This window comes from Podarcis muralis, chromosome 5 (genome assembly GCF_964188315.1).
Source record: "Podarcis muralis chromosome 5, rPodMur119.hap1.1, whole genome shotgun sequence".
NCBI classification, from domain to species: Eukaryota; Metazoa; Chordata; class Lepidosauria; order Squamata; family Lacertidae; genus Podarcis; species Podarcis muralis.
Window position 1 is genome coordinate 101,360,610 of NC_135659.1, and position 23,383 is coordinate 101,383,992.

Below are 23,383 nucleotides of genomic sequence, written 5' to 3' on the forward strand. Positions count from 1 at the left end.
CTCTCCTGCTCGGCGGAGGAGCCCCGCCAGCTGCGCAGCGCCCGCTCTCGCCGCGCTCTCTCTCTCTCTCGCCGGGCCCGGAGCCCGAGCTGCGCGCAGGAATGCGCCGCCGCCGCCGCTGTCCAGGGTGCTGGAATGCGGGCGCCGTCCAGCCTGGCCGAGCGCCGCGCTCCGCCAACCCTCCGCCTGTGTGCGTGTGGGTTGGGGGGGGGGATGGCAACTCTCTCGGGAGACATTTTGGTGAGGTGGGAAGCAGGCAGCGGGGCGCAGCCGGAGGTCCGTGGGGGTGCAAGTCTTGTCTCTCTGCGAAGGCAGCTTTCCCACCCCCCACCCCAGGATGCCGCGGCCACATGCAACGCCTGGGCGCCCCGGGACAGCCTCCCCTTGGCTCGGCTCGGCGGACCTGGCCCGAGCCCCAGCGAACGAGCTCCCCCCCGGGGCCGGGCGCCAGGAGGAGACCCTCGGCAAAGTGTCCCGCCGCCTCCCCCACCCCCCGTCCCGCCTGCCCGCCTCTGCCCGCGGTGCTGAAGTTTCCCTGCGGGCTGCGCGGGACTCGCTCTTGCGCAAGGGACGGGACTGTGGGGGAAGGAGGGAGAGGGGAGCAGCGCCCCCACTTGGCAGGCCTGAGCCGAGGGGGGGCCCTTGGTTCTGCCTGCCAGGAGCCTGCGCCGCTGTAGACCCCGAGGATGCTGGGGCTGCGCTGTTCGCGGGTGGGGGCTGTTTATTCCCTGCCTGCCGCTTTGGGGACGGCTCCTGTACTGCAGGCTCAATGCAGCGCCAGCACAGACGCGCCACTTTGGAAGCAGAGCCCCCCTGCTGCGCACCCCTCCTCCCACGACCCCCTGTGCCCATCCTCTGGCTCTGGCACGGGCAGTGGCCTCATGCGGATCCCAGGGCGCCCCGAGTCTTCAGGTGGGGTCTTTGGGGTTGTTGTTTTTTTGTTGTTGCTGGCAAACCAGGAAGCTGGTGAGGCTGAGAGTGAGATGAAGACGCAGCTTCCTGCCCATTGGCAGAGCTTGGGCACAGTGCGGAGTTATGGTCTGCAGGTATCTGCATGGGAGTGTGCCAGGATGGCATAAGCCAAAGCAGATACCAGCTGACTGGCGGGGTGGGGGGGGGAGCCTCCATCCCTCTGTCCCACTTTCCTCCTTGCAATCAGGTTCTGGGCACTGCCTCCCTCTGCCCCCCTCCCACTCTGCTCCGCAACCCGCCCCCCATCCCTCAAGGAGTGGAAGGTGCTGACTGCAGTGTAGGGCTGGCTGCAGCAGGGGTTAGGGGGCAGAGACTGCTGCAGGAGCCTGGCAGCTGCTGCTGCGTGGCATGTCTGTGTGTCAGGGAGGGGGAAGGTTAAAACGCAGACGCCTCTTTGCCTGTCAGTGTTCATTTGGGCCGGCCGTGGCTCCAGGCCGCTGCTGGTGTGCAGGCCTCCCATTTCAAGGGCAGCTCTGAGAGGCTGGCACAGCCACCCTGAGAGGCCCTGTTTTGGCCACATCTCAGAGCCAGGCCGGCGTTGCCACTCTTGGCCAAGCGGGCGCTTGCTTGGAGGAGGCTGCACAAGGGGCCTGCCCCACGTATGGGCTGGCCTCCAGCCGCTGTGTGCCAACGAAGGGCTCACTGCAGGACCCTTTCCATAGTGACACCCGGGGCTGATCCCAGCTCTGTGCTCCAGCGCTTGACCCAGCGCGGTCTAAATGGCAAAGTGTAATGACTTTCCCAGAAGGCGCCTAGCGGCTGTCAGCTGTCGGCAAGTTGGAAGCCCTGTGCATGACAGCTCCCTTGTGCGAGGTGGAGGAGGGGAACCAGAGAAGTTGGGCCCACAGTTGCTGTTTGCAGTGCAGGCCAGTGGGAATCCTGTCAAGATTTGAACTCTGAACCCAGTAACAAAAGGCCTAGCAAAGATCATGGATACCCAGAGCCGGCTTACAGGGTGTGGGCTTGTGTGTTTGTAGGAGCATTGCTGAAGCAGTGTGCACTTCATAAACTGTGACCCCAGCTTTGCAGTGGAGCTTGGGGCGCATCTCTTGGATCCCACAACACAGTTGCTTCCCTTCTTCTTGCAAAGGTCTGCCCCTCCCCCTGTAGGGGTCAGGGGGTCCCAGATATGCAGGTGGCAAAAGTATCCTCAGCACTTTGAGATGTAGCTACAGTGGAAAAGGCAAGAGAAGTAAGGGATGAGTCTAAACTATGGAGAGAGCAGTAATAATCAGCCTTACGAGGCTCTTGTCAGGATCCCAGCAGAGAGGAAGTGAGAGAGCCACGCTGGACACCCTGAAGTGCAATCACTATATAGGCTGCTGCTATTGAGGGGCGCCTCCTTCTTGAGAATTTGGGGGGGGACGGGTGGGAAAACTCCTCTGTGAGCCTTTAGCCCATGGCATCACCTCGTCCACTCCTGCAGGGAGGGGTCAGTGGGAAGTGGGTCTGGGGCCACGGGGGGGAGGGCGTGTTGCGCCAAACGGCTTGCTGAGCTTCAGGTGGAGGTGTGGCTTGGTGAGAGGGCTTCTCTGCAAAGGGGGCCTTGAGGGTCTCCTTCTGCTCTTGGTCAAGAGGCACCCCTTGAAGAGGACAGGGGCCCCAGGGAGCCAGGCCTGCTGTAGACAGAGGGAGCAGAGAACTTCCAAGGAGCCTTTGGTCAGCTGGTGGGGCAAGTGGACAAAGCAGAAAGGCCTCCTTGGGCAGCAGAGGCAGTGGGGTTTTTTGGGAGGGGTGGTGGTACTGAGGCAGCGCTCAGCTAAAACACTCGTGGGCGACAGATGACTGATGTGGAGCTTGCAGTCGGAGCCAGAGCTCTGCTCTTCACATCCCTCCAACATTGTGCATCTCCTCAGGGGTTCTGAAAGGATGCGGTGAGCAGATTTTCAGAATGAACCAATGAATTAAAAGGGCCACCAGAAAGCCACAGCCAGGCAGGCCCCCCTACGCACTTTGCGAAGTAGTTCATCACCCCCCCCTCCATCTTCCTCAGCAGCTGCCTTCTTGTGCTGAGCCTCCTGTTCCTTGGGGGGGGGGCACGCAGGTCAGTTGCAGTTAAGAGCCCAGTCCATCCAGCAGGAGCCCCCAGACCAGTCCCCCCAGTATCCACCACATGGTCTCATGGGGAGTTCTGGGCTGAGGGCCAACACTGCCAGGGATTCGCCACTTGGGGCCATCCCTCACCAGCAGGCAAGCCTCAACTGGGTGCCTTGCTACACGTCCCAGGAGGTGGACTGTGCCCCCAATGGGTGGGGTCTGCAATTCCAAGCCCAGCTTAGCTGGCTCTTGGAAGTGGGAGGCGAAGCCTTTCCCCAGGGCCTAAATTCTAGGAATAATGTTTCTGATGTTAAGAGCCTTCCAACTCTGGAACAGATGACTCAGGAAGATGGTGGACTCCCCTTCATTGGAGGCTTTTAAGGTGGGTGGTTGTTCACCAGGGATTCTCCAGCTCTGATTCCTGCATTGCAGGGGGTTGGACTAGATGACCCCCGGGGGTCCCTTCCAGTTCTAAGATGGATGCATGCTTCTGAGCAGCAGCAGCATTTTGCAAAGTGCATGAGGGAATGAGAGATGGAGTGAAAGGCAGGATGTCCCACTCCTTGCGCAGGTGGGGAGGAGGAAGCTGCCATGGGGCCTGGCAGGGAGCAGGGGGGGCATGGGGGGGGGAGGTCTGCAGCAGTAGCAGCAGCGTGGAATGAGGACCCTGCTGAGGACTTTGCTGGCTGCTGGCAGGAAGCAACGAGTGTGGCTGGGTCCTCCTGCAGCCCCTGTCCCCAGAAGCCTCCCTTTTGCTTCTCTTCCGAGTCACAGAAGGGAGGCAAGGGCGACCTGAGAAGGTGGTCAGTGTGGGGAAAGTGAAAGTCCTTTGGCTGACCAGAGGAGGAGGGGGAATTTCTGACAGAGGGCTTTTGTGGGCCTTTTCCCCATCTGCTGGCACAAAATCTAATGGGTGATGCCACCAGGATGCATCCAGGCTTTGCCTGATGGGACCACGTGTTCCAGTCTCCTTGCTGGGGCTTCGGCCAATCACCCTCCCCCATCTAGACTGGCTGAACCAGGAGTTGGGGAGGGTGGCCAGAGCATGCTGCGCATTTCATTGGTATTGAAATCCAACACCGTGAAGGGCCCCCCCTGCCCCCCGGATGACAGTCCAATGAACAGGGGCAATTAAAAGTGGGGTTCACCTTAACTTTAGGTGCTGCTGCTGCTGCTTGACCACCCAGTTGTGACCTGCTGGGCTTTTGCATGTGCTGCTTTGAAGTTCCTCTGGGCAAAATAAAGGGACTAACAAATTCAAGAAATTATAATAAACAAGAAGAAGAACAACAACAACATAAGGACGCCAGAAGAACCTGAAGGGTCAGGCCAGTGGGGGCCCCTCTAGTCCAGCCTCCTGTTCTCGCAGGGGCCGACCAGGGGCCCATGGGAACCCACAAGCAGCTCTCCCCTGCAATTCCTGCCTCCACCTGCGGAAGCAGAGCAGACCCATCCTGGCTAGTGTCCACTGATGGCCCTCTCCTCCTCTGTCATCTTTTCCAATCCTGTTTTATGTGTGGAAAGTCTCCTGTTGGCCAAGCTGGGAGCACCTGCACCTCCCACCTCTCGCTTGCCCCTCCAAGGCATTTTGCCACCTGAGGCCAAGGAGACGATGGCCTCCCTTCCAAGGACGGAAGTCAGCCAGGCTGGGAGTGGGCTCCCCTTTCCATTCTGGTGATAGGGCAGCACCGGGGGCAGCAGGCGGGCTGAATGGGTGACAGGCGGTTCGGCTCCCCAATTGCTGCTACTGCTGCCTGCCTCTTATCCGAGGCCACCTGAGGCTGCTGCCTCACTTTGCCTAATGGTGCGGCCGGGCCTGTATGCTTCATTGAACGCACCCCTGCCAAAAAGATTTGGGAGACCAGACCATTTCGGAGGGGGGGGGGGAGTGAGCAGAAGCCTCTTGTTGCTGCCTCCCTGTGCCACTTCCTCCCTCCCTCCTCCCTCCCTGCCTTGGCTTGAGGATTATCTGATCTTCGCACTGGGGCTGTTGTTTCCCTGCCAGCGATCCAGCCGCCAGCCTTGCCAGCCACCGCAGAAAATTAAAAGGCCGGTTCATGTTGAGTGATCCCTGGGGAGGGTGGGAGGGAGGCAGGCAGCGCTGAGCATGAATCAAAGAGACGGCGCGCTTGCTTGCTTGCTGAGGAGGAGGAGGAGGAGGAGGAGGGCTGGCTGTGCTGTGGCCTCGCCACAGTCACCTGGGTGAAACGCTTTCCCCTCCGGAAACACTCCTACCCCTTGGGGGGCCCTCCGCCTGGACCCCTTCCTTCCCCATCACACGCAGCCCTTGCTCTGAGCCACCTCTGACCCCCCATGGCAGAATGTGGGGTGCAGCCCTGTAAGGATCCCATGTGCATCACTCCAGGGTCCCAGGCAGCCCAAATCCACAGGCCCCACAACCCCAGCCTTTGGGAGAAATGTTTGTGTTTTTCGGAGGCTGCAGAGGCTGCTCACTTGCTCCAACGCCCCCCCCCCTTGCCCTCTAGACCACTGGACTGGAAGATCTCACCCCAGGGGGGGAGAGAAAGTGTCTGGCTACCCAGGAGTAGGACCCAAGGGCCCCACTTGGGGAGAAGACTGAGCCTGCTGAAGCCCAAACCTGCGTGTCACCCCCTACCCCGTGCCCCATTGCTAGGCTCCTTACTCTGCCCCCCAGCCCAGCCCTCCCAGAAAAGGGGCCTTTCTGCTCCCCTCCAATGGGCTCTCCCCCCCCCCCCCGCATCGCCATCCCTGCAGATCACAAGCAGTGTGCGGTGCTGGGATGTTGGAGAAAGCGTCAGCCCCTCTGCGGCAAAACGCTCTCCGGACGGAGCCAGAAGCCATCCATCACTCAGGACCCCACTGCGAACGGCGCTTAACTCCTTACGGCCCAGAAATGCATTGGGGGCTCCCGGAGCCTGACCCAGAGGCCCCACATCCCACTCTATGCCCCCTTCATGCCCCAAACTCCCTTTATGGGAAGATCAATGCTCCGTGGAGAGGAGGCCAGACTTGTCTCCTCCTCCATAGCCCTGCTCCACAGCTATGCGGCGTTTATGTGTGGACAAGGGCTGGGGGGGGGGCCCAGTGTGCTGGAAACCCCCACCTGGGGAGAAAGCAGGGCCCCTCCAGGCACCCGTGGCCATGGGCAAACTGTGTGGCAGGGGGAATGTGAAGGCGCCCAGGGCATGTGTGGGCACGCACCTGGGGGCAGAGGTGGTGAGCAGGGTCCATTCAGCTGCCCAAGCAACCCCAGGGAGACCCACTCCATGGAGCCTGGGCTCCAAGCCCCTCCATGCAGCAGGTGATTCAGCCAAGGAACCGGAACAGACAAATCCCCGGAGGAGGAGGAGAGGGCTGTCGATGGCTCCCGGCCACAGTGGCTGTGCTCTGCCTGCACACTTGGAAGCAGCGACGCTTCTGAACGCCACTGGCTGGAAACCGCAGGAGGGAGAGCTGCTCTTGTGCTTGGGTCATCCGCTTGGCTACCGGGAGACCAGGCTGCCGCACTGGAGGGGCCCCTCGGGCTCCGTCCCAAAGGCTGCTCTGATGTTCCTGTGCTGCTAGCGCAGCTTGCGCTTTTCTGGGCTCTGAATCCATTTCAGGCAGAGTTGCAGTGCTGCCTGTCTCTCCCAGAGCAGAGATGACAAGTGTGGGGGAGGGCCTTCAGAAAGACAGTTTGGGAACAGGGTGTGTGTGTGTGTGTGTGTGTGTGTGTGTGTGTGTGTGTGTGTGACGCTCAGGAACAGGGGGAAGGAATCTGCTCCCTTGCACCCAATTTAGCAGCTCGCACGCAGCCTTGAGAATCCCATCCTCTGTTTCGAAAGGGCACCGAGTTTCTCGATTGCCAAGGTGGGGAAGGTGTTATTGTCTCCTTGAACACCCCGGCCCCCAATTGAAGGAGCTGCCTAACCCACACTCCACAGGACGGTGAAAAAGAGTCACCAGGAATGCAGAGCCAAAGGGAGCCAGAATCCGTGCCCAACAGGGACAAGGCAAGTGCTTTTTAGAGTGCAAGGCACTGTGACAGCCAGCAATCCTCTTAAGATGTCTGCACATTTCCCTGTTATGCGTAAGATTGTTTAGAATGATCTCAGCTCCTGGACCTTGCGTGCCTGGACCCTTCCTGGCTGCCAAGGCGAGGCCTTGGGCACACTTTCCAGGCGGCTGTGTGGGCAGCCTGAGGGGTGCCTCAGCCCTTCCAGGGGCACCTCCCTCACTAGCCGGCCTGGAGAAGGAGGAGCTGGACGCTTCTGAGTAGCAGAGTGGGGCAGGGGGGGGGGTCCCTGGGCAGAGACAGAGCTTGGTTTCCTTTTCCCGTGGAGGGAGAGCAGGCAGCCTTCATCAGCCGTGGCAAGAGGAGGGGAGCCCAAGGCCCAGAGGCCATAGCTGAGCCTGATCCCATTGAGCTGTGGGTTCCCTTTAGGATTACGGAACTGATGTCGCCACGTGCCACTTTTAAACAGCCAGTTTCCCTCCCTGTGAAGAGGGACTGGTCATGAGGCCACTCTGGGAATTGTAGCTCTGTGAGGCGGGCAGAGGGAGATAGGGGCCGCCTCACAGCTTTCTGCACCCTTGACAAACTACAACTCCCAGGATTCTTTGAGGGAAGCCGTGGCCTTTTTATGATGCTGCTGCTTTGAGCGCCTAGTGCAGGTGGGGCCTCAGGCATCCTGCACCCCCCCCCCAATCTTCTGCCTCCGCCGGGGGGTGGCATCGACCCCTTTCCCCTCATGCTTGACTGGTGTCCTCCAAAGCAGGTTCACTCCTCCCCACTGAGGACAGGATGGGAAGCAGCGGTTTGAACCCCAGGAAGGCAGATTTCGGGTCGATGTTCGGAAGAGCAGGCCGGCTCATGGCCGGAACAAGCTGCCTGCAGCAATTTGTGCATTCTCCCTGCGTGGAGGTTTTCAAGGAAAAGACAGGAAGGGATCCTAGGAACACCTTGCCTAGAAGGAATCCCACTCTAGGGCAAGCAGTTTGGGGGGGTTTTATTTTTCACATTTCACAGAATCCCAAATCATAGAACCATAGAGGTTGGATGGGGTTCCAAGAGTCATCTAGTCCAGCCCCCTGCTGGGTGCCGGGTTGGGGCAGACTGGAGTAGATGCTCCCTGAGGGTCTCTTGTGTTCAGTCAGCTGAATGCTTGCACCTTTGGATTACTCTTGTAGAACTTGGGTGGACTTCACATCACCGTGGGGGCAACATCTGCTAATGGGTCACTTGCTTCCATTCAGGTGAACTCACCTGCATTTCCAGGTGTGTGTGTGTGGGGGGGTCTCCTCAGGGCACAGGGACTGCTGGTTTTATGGCTCTGGAGCCAGTAAGGGTCCTGCAGGTGTGTGAGCCCCACTGGGGTGAGACCCCCTTGTTTGACTAAGAATGTAAGAACATCAGAAGAACCTGTTGGATCAGTCAATGGTCCATCCAGCCCGGCACCCTGTTCTCAGGGAGGCGAACCAGATGCCCCTTATTGGAAACCCACAAGCAGGCCCTGGGCACGAGAGCAGCTCTCTCCTCCTGTGGTTTCCAGCTGCTGGCATTCAGAAGCATTGCAGGGCCAACAAGGCGCCACAGAGAGCCCTCTGGTCCCCCATGAATTTCTCCAATACTCTTCTGAAGCCATCCAAGGTGGTGGCTACCATTGTCTCCTGTGGGAGGGAGTTCCACAGATTAACCGTGAGCTAGAGGCTGAGCTGGGGGAACATTGGCATGGCATGCTGGTTGGCTGTGCTCTTAGAATCAGAGAACTGTAGAAGTGGGAGGGACACCAAGGGTCATCTAGTCCAACCCCCTTCAGTGCATGATTTGTTGAGGCACTTCCTTTGATCTTGCTGTGACCACATGGACACCTTCCCCTCCTTCTCCCCACCCCAAACCCACCCTGTCCCCCAATAGGCAGGGGCGAATGCAGCTTCCATGGCTGGGCTTTGAGTTTCAGAGCTGAGTTGCCAGAAAGTGGTGAGATTCCAAGCTTTTAATTGAGCGAAGCTATTCTGTTTCTCTGAGATGGGCTATAGCACCAATAAATAACCCAGCAGACACCTCTTCATCCAGGGAACATCCAAGGCCATCTGGCCTCCACCAAAATGATCTCAAAAAGGCACTCAAGTCACTAGATTGTCCCAGATTAGTGCCCTTTAAAGAAATGGAACAGATGACAGTCAAACTAGCAAAACGGGAGATGTTGGTGGTGTTGGAGTAAGGAGGAGGAGCTCCTGAAGAGCTCCTCTGACCCTAGAACTGCTGCAGCCTGTGATTTCGGGGTGTGAGGCCTCCTCTGCTGCTGCTTTTGGGGTGATTTGTTGTTTAGTCGCGTCCGCCTCTTCGTGGCCCCCTGGACCAGAGCACGCCAGGCCCTCCTGTCTTCCACTGCCTCCCTCAGTTTGGTCAAACTCATGCTGGTAGCTTCCAGAACACTGTTTGGGGTGATAGGCTATTGCTATAAACATTTCCTAACACAAGAGTGCAGTGGCCAATCTAGTCATAGAATCCTAGAATTGGAGAGTTGGGGGGAGGTCCCTGGGGGACATCTAGACCAACCCCCTGCAATGCAGGAATCTCAGCTCAAGCATTCATGATGGATGGCCACCCAACTTCTGCTTAAAATCCTCCAAGGAAGGAGAGACCATGACCTTCCACGGGAGTCCCTTCCACTGTCAAATGGCTCTTGCTGTTGGAAAGTCCTTGCTAGGGTTCCGTCACCATCTTCTTTTTCACAACTTCAGTCTGTTTCTTTGGGTCCTGCCCTCCAGAGCAGCACAAAACAGGCTTCCTCCTCCTTCCATGTGGCTTCCCTTTAGAAAAGTGAAGATGGCTCCCCTGTCTCCTCTTATTCCTCTTATTCTCACAGTGGCCAACCAGGCGTCCCAGTGGAAACCCCAAGCAGAGTCCAAGCACAGGCAACTGGTGTTCAGAAGCATCGCTGACAGTGGAGGCAGAGCAGAGCCATTGACAGACTTCTGTGATAGATTTATTGTGATAGATTTATCTTTAGGCGCCGGGGGAAAACGTTCCTCTTCAACCAGACCTTTAGCTGATTGACATCTCAGGCCCTTTTAAATGTAGTGTGGGGGGGGGGGGGTCGTGGGTTTGTTTTCATTCCTATTTTTATTACATATTTTGTGTTTCTATTGTAATTTTATGTTGTGGCCTGCCCTGAGATCTACGGGTATAGGGTGGTATGCTTATTTATTTCAATTTTTAAAAATGATTCTATTAACCGGTGCTCCTGAAATAACGAATGCAAAATGCTTTAAACACCGCAAAGCCCATTGCAAACCCCAGACCTCACAGTTCCTATCCAGAGCTTCGTTTGTGCCTGGAGCCACCTGTTTGCGGTGCCAAGCAACTCTGAGCGTGTGCAGAGAGCAAATGAAATCCTCCCCGCTTTTAGGATTATGGTCCAGCTTTCCCAGCGGAGACAGTCCAGCTTTAGCTTCTGGGCTGCCTTGACACGAGGGTGGGGGGGCTTGTCTGCCTGTCTGTCCCTGAGTGTCCTTCCTCCCGCTGGCTTAAGGGAGGTCAGCAGCCGCCTGCCCTTTGCCCCCCAGGACTGTAGCGACCGCAGACCAACTGTGAGCAGCTGAGGCAGAGCAGTGATGCATAGCCAACACAGCCGCCTTGCCGATTGCAGTGCTGTGATTCAGATTGAGCCAAGAGATTTGCCTGATGGGGGGGGGGAAGGAGCTGCTCCTCCTCCCTCTGGCCTTTGGGCACCCGGACGTGGGAGGAGGGAGGGTGAGGGGGTCCCCAGCCCCCTCTTCCTGCCCCTCGCCCCTCGGAGGGAGGCAGCGGTACGTCCCAGGGGCCTGACCAGCTTTATTGTTACATAAGAGCCTTGGGAGCCCAGGCTCCTCTTCTGGGTTGCCATGGAAACCGACCTAGTGATGGGGATGACTGTGGCCTGCGTGGCCGCATGGAGACGCGAGGGACGGGCTGGGTGGGGGTCTGCAAAAGCCTCCCCCCGCCACGCAGCCCCTGCGTCCGGCCTCCCCAAGCATTCTTCCTCGCTGGGGAAGGGGCTCTTATCTGACCCCCCCACCCCGAGTCAGACGCCCCCATTCCTTTCAGCAGGAAAAGGCAGCAAGTTCAGGGGGGGGGGTTGTCCAGAGAAGGGAAGGGACAGCCCGCCCCACAGCACAGCTGCCCGCAGAAGAAGGCAAATCCATTTACGAGGCTGAGCGCTTTAATCAGTTTATCAGTATGATTGGCCAACTAATGCTCTAATTGCAGATTAAATGTGCCCCTGATTAATCAGTGGGGGCGAATAAGCCAAACGCTCAGGGATTTAGGTGTCTTAAAGGGGCCACCCCCACCAGGCAGGCTGAGGAGATGTCAGGGCAGGGCAGGGCCACCCCCCCCCCGGTGCCACAAGAGACGGAGCAGGCGCTTTTAGGGTCACGCTCCTCCCTGACCTCCATCTCAATCCAGCAGACCTTTTGAAAATGTAAGTTAAGAGGAGCTTCCTTCAGAAGCCTCAAATGGCAGCTTCGCTGCGGGTTTGCAATATGTGCATTTTTGGGGATTTAAACCAATTCATGTGCACCAAAACAGTTGAGTTGTTTTTTTGTTTTTTTTAATGTAGTTAGTGTGAGCAGAAAAGGGAGACCAAGATGATGAAGGGGCTGGAAACCAAGCCTTGTGAGGAACGGTTGAAGGAGGTGGAGAAGTGTAGCCTGGAGAAGAGGAGGCTGAGAGGAGATAGGGGAACCTTCTTCCAATATCTGGAGGGCTGCCCCATGGAGGAGGCAGCAGGCTGCATTCCTGCGCTGCTGGGGGTTGGAATAGAGGACCTTGGGGGTCCCAGCTCCACAATTCTGTGATTCTGTTTTGTGATTCTAAGGAGCACTTAAGCCAGCTGTGCACTTTGTTTCCAGAAGAGGAGCTGGCAAGTTAACAGGACCAGAGATTGCATACCCTCCAACATTTCTCCGATGAAAAGAGGGAGGTCCAAAGGAGAAGCCTGTTGTCTTTGTCCATGGAGTTTTCTGGGCAGGGATACTGGAGTGGCTTGCTGGTTCCTGCTCCAGGTGGATCACGTTTGGCCAAAACTCTCCACTATGACCTGTCCGTCTTGGGTGGCCCTGCACGGCATAGCTCACAGCTTCTCTGAGTTCTTCAAGCCCCTTCGCCACGGCAAGGCAGTGATCCATGAAGTGATCACTGGAAGGACAGATCCTGAAGACTTTGGCCACCTCATGAGAAGAGAAGACTCCCTGGAAAAGACCCTGATGTTGGGAAAGATGGAGGACGCAAGGAGAAGGGGACAGCAGAGGACGAGATGGTGGGACACTGTTCTCAAAGCTACCAGCATGAGTTTGACCAAACTGCGGGAGGCAGTGGAAGACAGGAGTGCCTGGCGTGCTCTGGTCCAGGGGGTCACAAAGAGGCGGACACGACTAAACAACAAGGAAAAGCAGGACATTCTGGGATCAAATCAGAAACTGGGACTGTTCCTGGAGCATAGGGACACTGGGAGGGTCTGGAGATTGTGCCCGCTTCAGTTGACCAAACTGAACGTTCTAAAGCTTGTCAATGTCCTTCTTAAAATGGGCTGCCCAGAACTGGACCCAGGACTGCAGCTGGGGTTTGACCAGGGCAGAACAGAGCTGTGCTTGTGCACCTATTTGTGCCATCTCAGCTCGGAGGCTGCCTTTGGAGGCTGGTGCCCCAAAGTTCTCCCTTCCACCTTCCAGGCAGGTCTCCTCTGCCTGCCCTTTCTCCGCATGTTGCAGGCTGCCTTCCTCCTGGCAGTGCCCTGGCTGCTGCTCCTCTCTGCCCAGGCTCTCGGTTGGTTGAGGGATGGCTCTGGCATCCCTGGGGGCACTGCCAGCCTCATTCCTCAGTACGGCTGCCATGCACGTCCATCTCAGACCCTTCCTTCTCTCTCCTGGGCCTGGCTGGTTCCGGCTGCTTGCAAAGTTCAGCCACCACTGGGCTTTCGTCTGCCTCACGGCTCCTTGGAGACGTTGTCCTGCACAGGCCCTGCTCCGTGGCCTCCTACGAGTGAGCAAGCAATGCATTTGGCTCTCCCAGGTGCTGCGAAGCCCAGCTGCTCTGACCGCAAGCTCAGCGTGGGCTCCCTTTGGACAGCCTCCCTTCTGCTCCCTGGGGACACAGATGCAGGAGGGATGGATTGGTCCCTGGGGGGTTTAAGGGGAATTAGAGGAAGGGTCAGCAGCACCAGAGGATAATGATCTTAGAAGCTGATAAAAATCATGGATGGCATGGAGAAAGTGGACAGAGAAACGTTAGACCTCGTGGACGTCCGAAGAAGCTGAGAGCTGGAAGGTTCAAGGCGGATAAAGCCCTGCCCCTTTTCACACAGCACAGAGTTAAACTGTGGAACTCCCTCCCACATGAGGCGGGGACGGCCACCAACTTGGATGGCTTTGAAAGAGGATGGCTCTTGGATTCCAATGGATTATTGAATATTGCTTTATTGAATAGGAGTTGTTTGTTTTAAAGTTATTCTGACTATTCTTATTACTCATGGAGGAGGAGAGGGCCACGGATGGCTACGATGGCTCTGCTCTGCCTCCATAGTCAGAGGCAGAAATAATAATAATAATAATAATAATAATAATAATAATAATAATAAAATTTATTTATACCCCGCCCTCCCCGGCCAGAGCTGGGCTCAGGGAGGCTAACACCAATAAAATCACAGTAAAAACATAATGGGGGGTGGGGACCAAAAAACCCCACCAATTTAAAATACAGGTTAGAATGCAATTTAAAATGCAGCCTCATTTTAAAAGTCAACCATAAGGGGACGGACTCAGACTGAGTCCAACCAAAGGCCAGGTGGAACAGCTCTGTCTTGCAGGCCCTGCGGAAAGATGTCAAGTCCCGCAGGGCCCAGGAGGGAGAGGGGCTCTTGGGCTTGGACGCTGCTTGCGCCTCTCCCACAAGGGGCATCTGGTTGGCCACTGTGAGGACAGGATGCTGTTCTCGATGGGCTCTTGGTTCCCCAACCCTCTCGCCCACCAGCTCCCTGCCCTCAGTCCCCCTCCCCACATCCTTCGGGAGACAGTCAGGGCCTGGTCCTCTGCTCCCTTGGGAGTCCCTGCCATTGGCCACAGGCTGACCCCCCACTGCTGCCCCACTGCAAGTGATTGCCTAAGCTCCAGCTCTTCTGCTTTTGCAGCAAAGACAAGCCTGGTGATGGCAGAGGCCCTGGAGTGACGGCGTCCCCCTGGACTGCCCCCCAGGGGAGTCTCCCTCCCCCTGCCACTTGCTTCTTGGGGTTGTGGGGAGAGGGTCCCAGGAGCCTCCCTCCCTGCATCTGCCACAAGCGACCAGGGGAGGGGGGAGGTTGGAACTGGTTGCCCTTGGCTCCGCAATCTGCTTTTCAGATGTTTGCCCATTAACATCTGGCTGGCTGGTTCCTCAACTCTCTCTCTCTCTGGCTGGGTTTCTCTGCGCAGCTCTGGTTATATATTGTGCTCTTCCGATCCCCCTGGGGGGCCCAGGGTGCTTGCATGTTTCAGGCGGGTGCGGGGGGGGGGAAGCGAACATGACAGGGCTCAGAGCTCTGCGCAAAGCATCGTGCGGACAAGAATCCTGCTGGCTGGCTTGTTATCTACACTTGGGCCTCCCCCCTCGCCCCCCCGGGCTCTGGCTGTTGCATTTTTAGACTGGTGCGGGTGGGTTTGCGTGTGCTCATGCGTGGCGAGCAGAGGAGAACTTCCGCATCAAAATTTCATAAGCGAGGTGCATTTTCCACACTGCGAGAGATGCTTGTCGTGTTCCCGGGGACTTGGGCAGGGGCAAAAGGCTCCCAAAGCAAAAGGCATTGGGCAAGCGGAGGGCAAGGAGCACGGTTAATTCAGAGGCAAAGTCGTCATGCGATGAAACTTGCTGGCAGCACAAGCCTATGCATATTCACTCAGAAGTAAAAGACAGGGGGGAAAGCACTTTTTAATGCAGCGCATAGTTAATCGCTGGAACTCGCCGCCCCAGGAGGCAGGGATGGCTGCCAGCCTGGATGGCGTAAAAGAAGATTGGACAAATTCATGGAGGAGGAGAGGGCTAGCGATGGCTTCTAACCTGGTCTGCCCCGCGGAGGACCTCAAGGTCCATAAAGAGCAACACTCTAGAGGTCTCTAAGGAAGTCAGATTAGCCTCAACCAGAGCCAGGGCCTTTTCAACACTGGCTCCGTCCTGGTGGAACGCTCTGCCTCATGAGACCAGGGCCCTGCAGGATCTGATTTCTTTCCACAGGCCTGCAAGACAGAACTGTTCCGCCTGGCCTTTGGCTTGGAATCAACTTGATCCCCTTCCCCCTTTTCCTTTTTCCTTTCTCCTTCTGTGATGGAACTCCTATTTCGGGACCAGCCTGGATAGTTGGCCTTGGTGAAGACTTGACGTTTTCATCCCCAAAAAAGTTTTTGATTTGAATTCCTACTGAAATGAGGCTGCATCTTAATGTATTTTGATCTTGTTTTAAAGTTGTATTTTAATCAAATGTTTTATATCTGGTGTTAGCCGCCCTGAGCCCAGTCTTGGCTGGGGAGGGTGGGGTATAATAAAATTTATTGTTGTTGTTGCTGCTGTTGTTGTTACCAGGTTGGCTCTGCTCTGCCTCCATAGTCAGAGGCAGCGATGTTTCTGGATCCCAGTTGCTCTTGTGCCCGGATCCTGCTTGTGGGTTTACTGCAGGCTCTTGGTGAGCAGTGTGAGAAGAGGAGATGCTGAACTGGGTGAGCCATTGGCCTGATCCAGCAGGCTCTGGTTCTGATGGGTCAGTAGCCCTGAGTGCAGAGTGTGACCCTCCGAGCTCAGTGTTTAGAGGACCCCAACCTTGGCTAAGGATGGCCTTGCTTTCGCTGCCTTCTTGACTAGTCACCTAATTATATTTGAGTACATTCACCAGCTGCAAAACCTTGAAAAATAAAGCATTTTGAAGAAATGGGACATGTTCTTTTCGGTGTGAGATGGCTTACGATTTCGTAAATAGAACCTACCCTTTGTTGATGGGAAGAAAGGTAATTCTAATAGTTTCTTTTCCTTCACATCTTGGAATGCGAAATATTTGGTGACTGCCAGTCAGAGAAGTGAACCAAGTAGTTTTAAGAAATAATCTAGCTCCAGGTCTATCCATGTACATCAAGGCCAGATTAGGACATGCTCTGTCAAGTTTCAGAGCACCCCTGCCCTGTGTTACCATAAGACAGGTGTGTGTTATTCTAAGACGTGCGTTATTCCTTCTTGCTTTGCAGGGGGTTAGACTAGATGACGCTTTGGGTCCCTTCAGACTCTGCAATTCTATAACTCTTTAACACTAAGGACAAGGGAAACATAAATAATATAGTCTCTTGTTTGGATATGAACCTGTACAAAAATATGACAATCGAAAGCAATACTTCTATTTATTTTTTCACCCATTATGTAAAATCTAGTTTAAAGAATTGTGCTAACCTGAGTCCCTAAACTGTAGCTGACTGAGGCCGTGCATAAATCTGGCTCTCATGTCCATGAATCGAGGCAGATTCCTCTGAGCCAACCCCAGTTTCCTCTGTTTCTTACTAGTCAGAGGAAAGTCGTATTCCTCTTCTAATATTGGCCTCTGGCTATATCCGGGCAGAGTATTCGGTGTTTTAATGTTATATTTCTTGGGTCCGAAGGGACCGTGGATGCTGACTCCATTTCCGTCTCTCTTCCAATACCCTTAACTGCCGCCCCCCCCCTCATTCCAGAGCTATCCCACATAATGGAACTGCAGAAAATGACTTTGAGGGGGAATCGCTTGGGCCTCTGCTGAACTGACGCTGCAGGTGGTTCAGGCATTTGGGGAGATCCCGAGGGGACCATCCAGTTACAGGGGGTGGGATCAATTTCAGTTGTTGCAGCTCGAGGATGAGGGCAGGAGAATGGCTGGTGAAATCTAGAATCACAGTCCAACCCCCTACAAGGCAGGAATCACAACTAAAGAGAGCTGGCCAGAGGCAGACCTAGGGGGGGGGGAACTGGGCCCCCACCAGACCCTATCGTCTCCTGCAAGGAATTCCCACCTGGCATGAGGGATAGATCTTCATCTCCTCTTTACAGATATCTCCCCCCCCCCAATTTTTTAAAATTCATTTTATAACACAACTAAACAACACAAGGGACGCGGGTGGCGCTGTGGGTTAAACCACAGAGCCTAGAATTTGCTGATCAGAAGGTCGGTGGTTCAAATCTCCACGACGGGGTGAGCTCCCGTTGCTCGGTCCCTGCTCCTGCCCACCTAGCAGTTCAAAAGCACGTCAAAGTGCAAGTAGATAAATAGGTACCACTCTGGTGGGAGGGTAAATGGCATTTCCGTGCGCTGCTCTGGTTCGCTAGAAGCGGCTTAGTCATGCTGGCCACATGACCTGGAAGCTGTATGCTGGCTCCCTCGGCCAATAAAGCGAGATGAGCGCCGCAACCCCAGAGTCGGCCACGACTGGGCCTAATGGTCGGGGGTCCCTTTACCTTTACCACACAAACAGAAAAACAAACAATACAAACAAATTCTTGTCTTATCCTTATTTTTTCTAAACATTGTTAGGTGAGCTTCCCTAAGCCCCCCATCTGATTTTCATTTTACCTCATCTTTAGCAGTTTACATATATCATAATTTTTAACCATTTTTTTATCACACTTACTTTTACCATAAAAATCTTTACATTTTATCACTTACAAATAATACTATTTTAAAATACACTATCTTCTACTTCTTACCCTACAGCCTATATCCACTTCCAAAGCTATTCTAGAATTTAAATATTAACATATTTTTTTTCAAATATTCCTTAAACTTCTTCCAGTCTTCTTCCACCGTCTCTTCTCTCTTCTCTCGGAGTCTCTCAGTCAGTTCGGCAAGTTCCATATAGTCCATCATCTTCATCTGCCATTCTTCGATAGTTGGTAAATCTTGTTTCTTCCAATTCTTCGCTAGTAATATTCTCGCAGCTGTTGTGGCATACAGGAAAAAAGTAGCATCCTTTTTGGGGGATTTCACCCCCCACTATACCAAGTAAAAAGGCTTCTGGTTTCTTAATAAATGTGTTTCTCAACTCTTTTTTCAGTTCATTATAAATCCTTTCCCAGAAGTCTTTTACCTTGGAGCACATCCACCACATGTGGTAAAAGGTTCCTTCTTTTTCCTTACATTTCCAGCATTTATTATTATGAGTCTGATACATTTTTGCTAACTTCACTGGTGTTAAATACCATCTGTACTTTACAGACATCTTTTTAACACAGAGTTGGTCTGCCAATGGGCCTGATCCCTGTAGCCAGCTCCCCAGAGGGCACTTCCTTGGGGATCCTGCCCTCTTCCAAGCCAGTGTAGACAGGAGTGTGACCAGGCTGAGAAGGGGGGCTTGCGAGAGCTCCTCTGGGTTGGGGATCCTGCCTGCCTGCCCTCGTCTGTGCCAGCTCACCGTCCGAGCGAGGAGCGAGCGGGCACTGGCCAGGTGGCCCTTCAGCGAGGGGGTTGGAGTGCAGCAGTGGGGCAGGTTGGGCTCTGGGGCCCAGAGACCCCCAGAGGCAGGTAGGGCAGGATGAGGAGCCCTGTTTGGGGGTTCCTGGTTTGGGCCACCTCAAAATTGTGCACCCGGGGCCATGGGCCTCTGCCCCCCATGCTATAACAACAACAACAACAACATTATTTATGCCCCACTCATCTGGCTGGGTTTCCCCAGCCAATCTGGGCAGCTTACAGCACATAAAAAATTGTAAAACATTAGACATTAAATTTTCCCCCTAAACGGGGCTGTCTTCTAGAAGTCAGATAGCCCTTTCTTCCTCCGTGAATTTGTCTAATCCTCACTGCCTCCTGTGGGAGGGAGACCCATAGTAAGTGTGCGCAGGATCACAGCTTGTGTCTGGATATTCTTGAATCTAAATTTAACACGCACCGTGGTAGCGCTTAGCAACTATATCCATTCTTCTTCTCTTTTTTTATCTCAAATGCCCCAAATTCCAATTAGTTGGATTTTGAGAAATTGCGGTTGAAGGAGTGGTTCTTTTAAGTAGAACTGAGCAGGCAACGTTTCTTTTTCTTAATGATTTGCCTCTGCTGTGTCCGGGTCACTTGAATGGGAGGCTCAGTTTCAGCCCCTCCCTCCAGAAACCCTGAAATGAAATGAAATGAGGTCATGTTTTCCCTGAGCATGAAAGGCCAAAGCAGATTACAAGGAATAAGATGATGCTGGAAATGAATGTTAATGAAGTGTTAAAAAAAGAAGAAAAGGGTGCTGCAATGGACAGCAGCTTATCTAGGAAACAGATCTTCGTTCAGGGGAAGGGATCAGTGAATCCACCAGCTCACTGAGTGGTGGGGAAAAAGGCTAATACAGGGGTCAGCAAACTTTTTCAGCAGGGGGCCGGTCCACCGTCCCTTAGACCGTGTGGGGGGCCGGACTATATTTTGAAAAAAATAAATGATCAAATTCCTATGCCCCACAAATAACCCAGAGATGCATTTTAAATAAAAGGACACATTCCACTCATGTAAAAACACGCTGATTCCCAGACCATCCACAGGCCAGATTGAGAAGGCGATTGGGCCGGATCCAGCCCCTGAGCCTTAGTTTGCCTACCCACGGGCTAATAGGATGAGCATTTTCAGAAAGGGACTGCAAATACCCTTTTGTCAACCTGGCATTAAGGCATCTCTGGTGTGGCTGCAGTCAGAAGTCTCTGGACAGCCCTGCTTGTCTCACGGTCACCAAGAATGGAACCCTGAACTGGGAAAGGAACGGCAGCAGGATCAGGACCTGGAGGAGGAGGAGGAAAGGACAGTCAGGGACTGGCTGGGGGCAGGATGGGGGAGAGACCCCCATGGCCAGGCAGGGACAGGAGGACTCAGGCATGTCGTCTACGCTCTGGTTAGATTACGCAGGGCTGCCTCTGAAGACGGTTCGGAAACTTCAGCTGGTGCAGAATTCAGTGTCTGTGTTGCTCACTGGGGAAAGAGGGTTTGAGCATTTTGCATGGATCCTGACCCAACGGCACTGGCTGCCAATTTGTTTCTGGGCCCCTTTCATAGAATCATAGAATTGCAGAGTTGGAAGGGACCCCAAGGGTCATCTAGTCCAACCCTCTGCAATGCAGGAATCTCAACTCAAGCATCCATAACGGCTCTTGCTATTAGAAAGTTCTTCCTGGTGTTCAGTTGGAATCTCCTTTCTTGTAACTTCAAGCCATTGGTTCGAGTCCTACCTTCCAGAGGAGGAGAAAACAAGCTTGCTCCTTCCTCCATGTGACAGCCCTTAAGATATTTGAAGAAGGCTGATCATATCTCCTCTCAGTCTCCTCCTTTCCAGCCTAAACATCCCCAGCTCCTTCAAGCACTCCTCATAAGGCTTAGTTTCCACACCCTCCTCTGCACACCTTCCAGCTTGTCAACACGCTTCTTAAATTGTGCTGCCCAGAACTGGACACAGAACTCCAGGTGTGGTCTATCCAAGGCAGAACAGGGCGGGACTATGACTTCCCTTGATCTGGACACTCGACTTCTGTTTTTTGCAGCCTAGAATAGCATTAGGGTTTTTTGCTGCTGCGTCACATGGTGGACTGATGTTGAGCTTGTAGTATTTCAGCAGAGACCAGGTGGCCCACCTGTCGCAGGTGCTACGCTTCTATCTTGCGCTCCAAATCCTGCACTGGGCTGGACTGAGGTTTGATTAGATGATCTGATGTGAGATGCTGGACTCTGCAGGTCTTTGGTCTCATCCAGAAGACAGGCTGTTCTTGTGTCAGATTCAGTTGCCCAGAGATGCTCGCGGCCAAGGCGATGAATGAAGCCAAATTGACAGGTGGGGGGAGGGCAGGCCTGTGAATGCCCCCCCCCCCTTAAGCAGCAGTCATCACTGGAAAGTTTACTCCTTTGCTGAGAGGGCAGCAGGAGAGAGGCTGGATGGCTTCAGTGAAGAATGGCACAGGCAGTTGCACAGGCAGTTTCTGGCTGTTGCCCTGAGAAGAGTCTTGAGCCCCAGGACAAGAGAACAATCAGCTGCCGTTCCCAGGAGGGCGGGACTGTCAGAGCTATTTATCAGGCCAGCCCTGGAGCTCCCTAGCCAGGCCAGTGTCCTTGCAAGGAGAAACGGAGAACCAGGCAGTCTCCTCCGTCGGGCAGCAGAGGCTGCAACAAGGCACAGAACGATGAAAGGACAAGTGACCCCATTTAATGGCAAGATCATGCCCTGGCCTTGTGGCAAATGACTCTGGCAGCTCAATGCCTGTCGGAGGGGGGACATTTATTCCAATCAGGAGGGAAGTACCTGGGGATCAGGGCCCCCAAGGAGGCAGCTGCAAAGCCCCCAGACTCTGAGCAGTGGGGCTCTCACTTAACTCCACGTGTTCCAATTTCTACAGGTTCATTGAGTGGTTTGTGTCCTAGCGGGGTATATGCTGGTATTTTCTGCCAGGCCCCAGGTCCTCTGACTGACACCCCTTTTGAGCTTCTCTCCTCCTCCACCTGCTCCTCCTCTTTATTTAAACCCATTTTCTTCAGGAAGAAAGGAAGGTTGAGAAACTGAGGCAAATAGTGAAGTTCTGAGCTCCTCCATTCATGCAAAGGGACGGGTTTTCTCTCACACACCACTTGCAAAGCACCACCTCCCAATTATACAATTAAGCATGGTACAGAGAAAGCTCTCCCCCCCCCCCATGATAAAAGTTTAAAGAATTTTCCATTCCATGGAGGGAGAGGAGAAGGGGAACATTTTCTCCCTCTCTGAACACCAGGACTTGGGGGCATCCCAGGGAAGCTGAACATTGGAAGATCAGGACAGAAGATTAGGATGTGGTTGAACTGTGGAACTCTCTCCCACAGGAGACAGTGTTGGCCCCCAACCTAAATAGCTTTACCAAAGGAGCTGAAGATTCGTGGCAGAGAGGGCTCTCTGAGGCTCAGCTCAAAGCAGCAATGCTTCTGAATCCCAGTTGCTGGAAGCTGCAAGAGGGAGAGTTCTTGCACGCAGGTTCTGCTTGTGGCTTTCCTATAATGGGTATCTGGGTGGCTGCTGTGAGGATGCTAGACTAGAAGGGCCTCTGGGGGTGATCCAGCAGGACTCTGTTCTTCTCTTCTGTTCTCCTCTTCTCCAGTCCCCAAGAGTCTCCCAACTTCAGGATGAGCCGTTTTCCATTTACGTCCCATTTTCCCCCATCATGGAACTAAGAGTTTCCCCACCCTTCCTCTTGCCCCACTGCTGCCCCCCAGGGGAAACTGCTCTTTAACACTCAGTCAGAGCAAATGGCAATTCGGGTTTTCTCTGGACTGATGTTTGCTCCGATTGAGAGCTAGAGAGCAAATTTTCCTGGTGAAAGGAGTGGATCAGGGGGGAAACTGCTTGGAGCCATGCTTGGTTGGGGAAACCCAGCCAGATGGGCGGGGTCTAAATCATCATCATCATCATCACCACCACCACCATCATCATCATCATTTCATTATCAAGCAGAATACGCCCCCCCCCAGGCCCACGGTCTCTAAGCACGGGGCAAGTGGGAACGTGGAGGAGCCCTAAATTTTGCCTCAATTATTGATTTGCCTATTACTTTATTATTTTGATTTTATTTATCAAACTTGTATCCTGCCCTTCACCCAAAGACCACAGGGCAGTTCACAGCATGGAAGTACAGTGGGATTCCCAGGCAGTCGCCTCCTGTCCAGACGTTGACCAGACCCAGATGCTGCCCGTTTAGCTTCAGGGGAAAGAGGAAGAGCTGCACTTAGGATTGTATTCAGTGGTGCTCAGGCAGCACCCCAGCTGTGCAGTGGGGCTTTCTCCCTCTCCCCACACGTTGGGGGGTCTGCAGGGGGCAGGAAAGGGAGCTTCCATTACTCAAGTGGAAGTTGACTACATGAGTGGAATGGGAGTGTTGGATCTGAGCCTTGGGTTTGCTCAAGGAAGGAAAGCGAAGGTTGAAGGCATTGTTTCTGATGGGTGGGGTGTAAATAAGAAATTGTTATTTAAATTATATTATTATTATTATTAATCACACACAAAGTTAATTCAGGTTAATGGAACAAGTTCTGTTGCACAATGAGATGAATAAATCTGCAAGACTCTTAGATGAGAAGGGAGGGTCTCCGTGTCCCAGCCCTTGAAGGAGAGATCTTGCTTCTCATTCTGCGGCACTTGCTCTGCTCAAAAATCTTGACCCAGAACTTGGCTGCTAAGGCCAAACCTTCTGGATTCTCCCTCCCTCCCTCCCTCTTCTGCTTCTGTCAAGCAGCTCCCAGCAGCCCAAAAATACACGTCCACCTTCTGGCCTGGAAAGCTAGAGGAGCCAAACCATTGGCCTTCAGAAAGGAAGGTCTCCTCTGAGTGCAAAGGCTTTTCCTCTTCCTTTTCCGCTAATGCTATGCCACGATGAGGGCTCATTCACACCCCCAGTGTCCCCCTGGGGAAACCC

At 54.2% G+C, this 23,383-nt stretch overlaps 2 protein-coding genes across 4 annotated transcripts in view; both read left to right on the forward strand.

Moving 5' to 3' along the window:
* SLC12A5 (solute carrier family 12 member 5) overlaps nucleotides 1-23,383 on the forward strand; it is a 105,491-nt gene that overhangs the window by 32,616 nt on the left and 49,492 nt on the right. The gene's annotated exons all lie outside the window — the stretch shown is intronic.
* The window catches only part of SNRPB (small nuclear ribonucleoprotein polypeptides B and B1), a 393,907-nt gene continuing 378,327 nt past the window's right edge, over nucleotides 7,804-23,383 (forward strand). The window contains exon 1 of the mRNA XM_077929502.1: nucleotides 7,804-7,809. The gene's annotated coding sequence lies outside the window, so the exon portion shown is untranslated. The remainder of the gene's footprint in view (nucleotides 7,810-23,383) is intronic.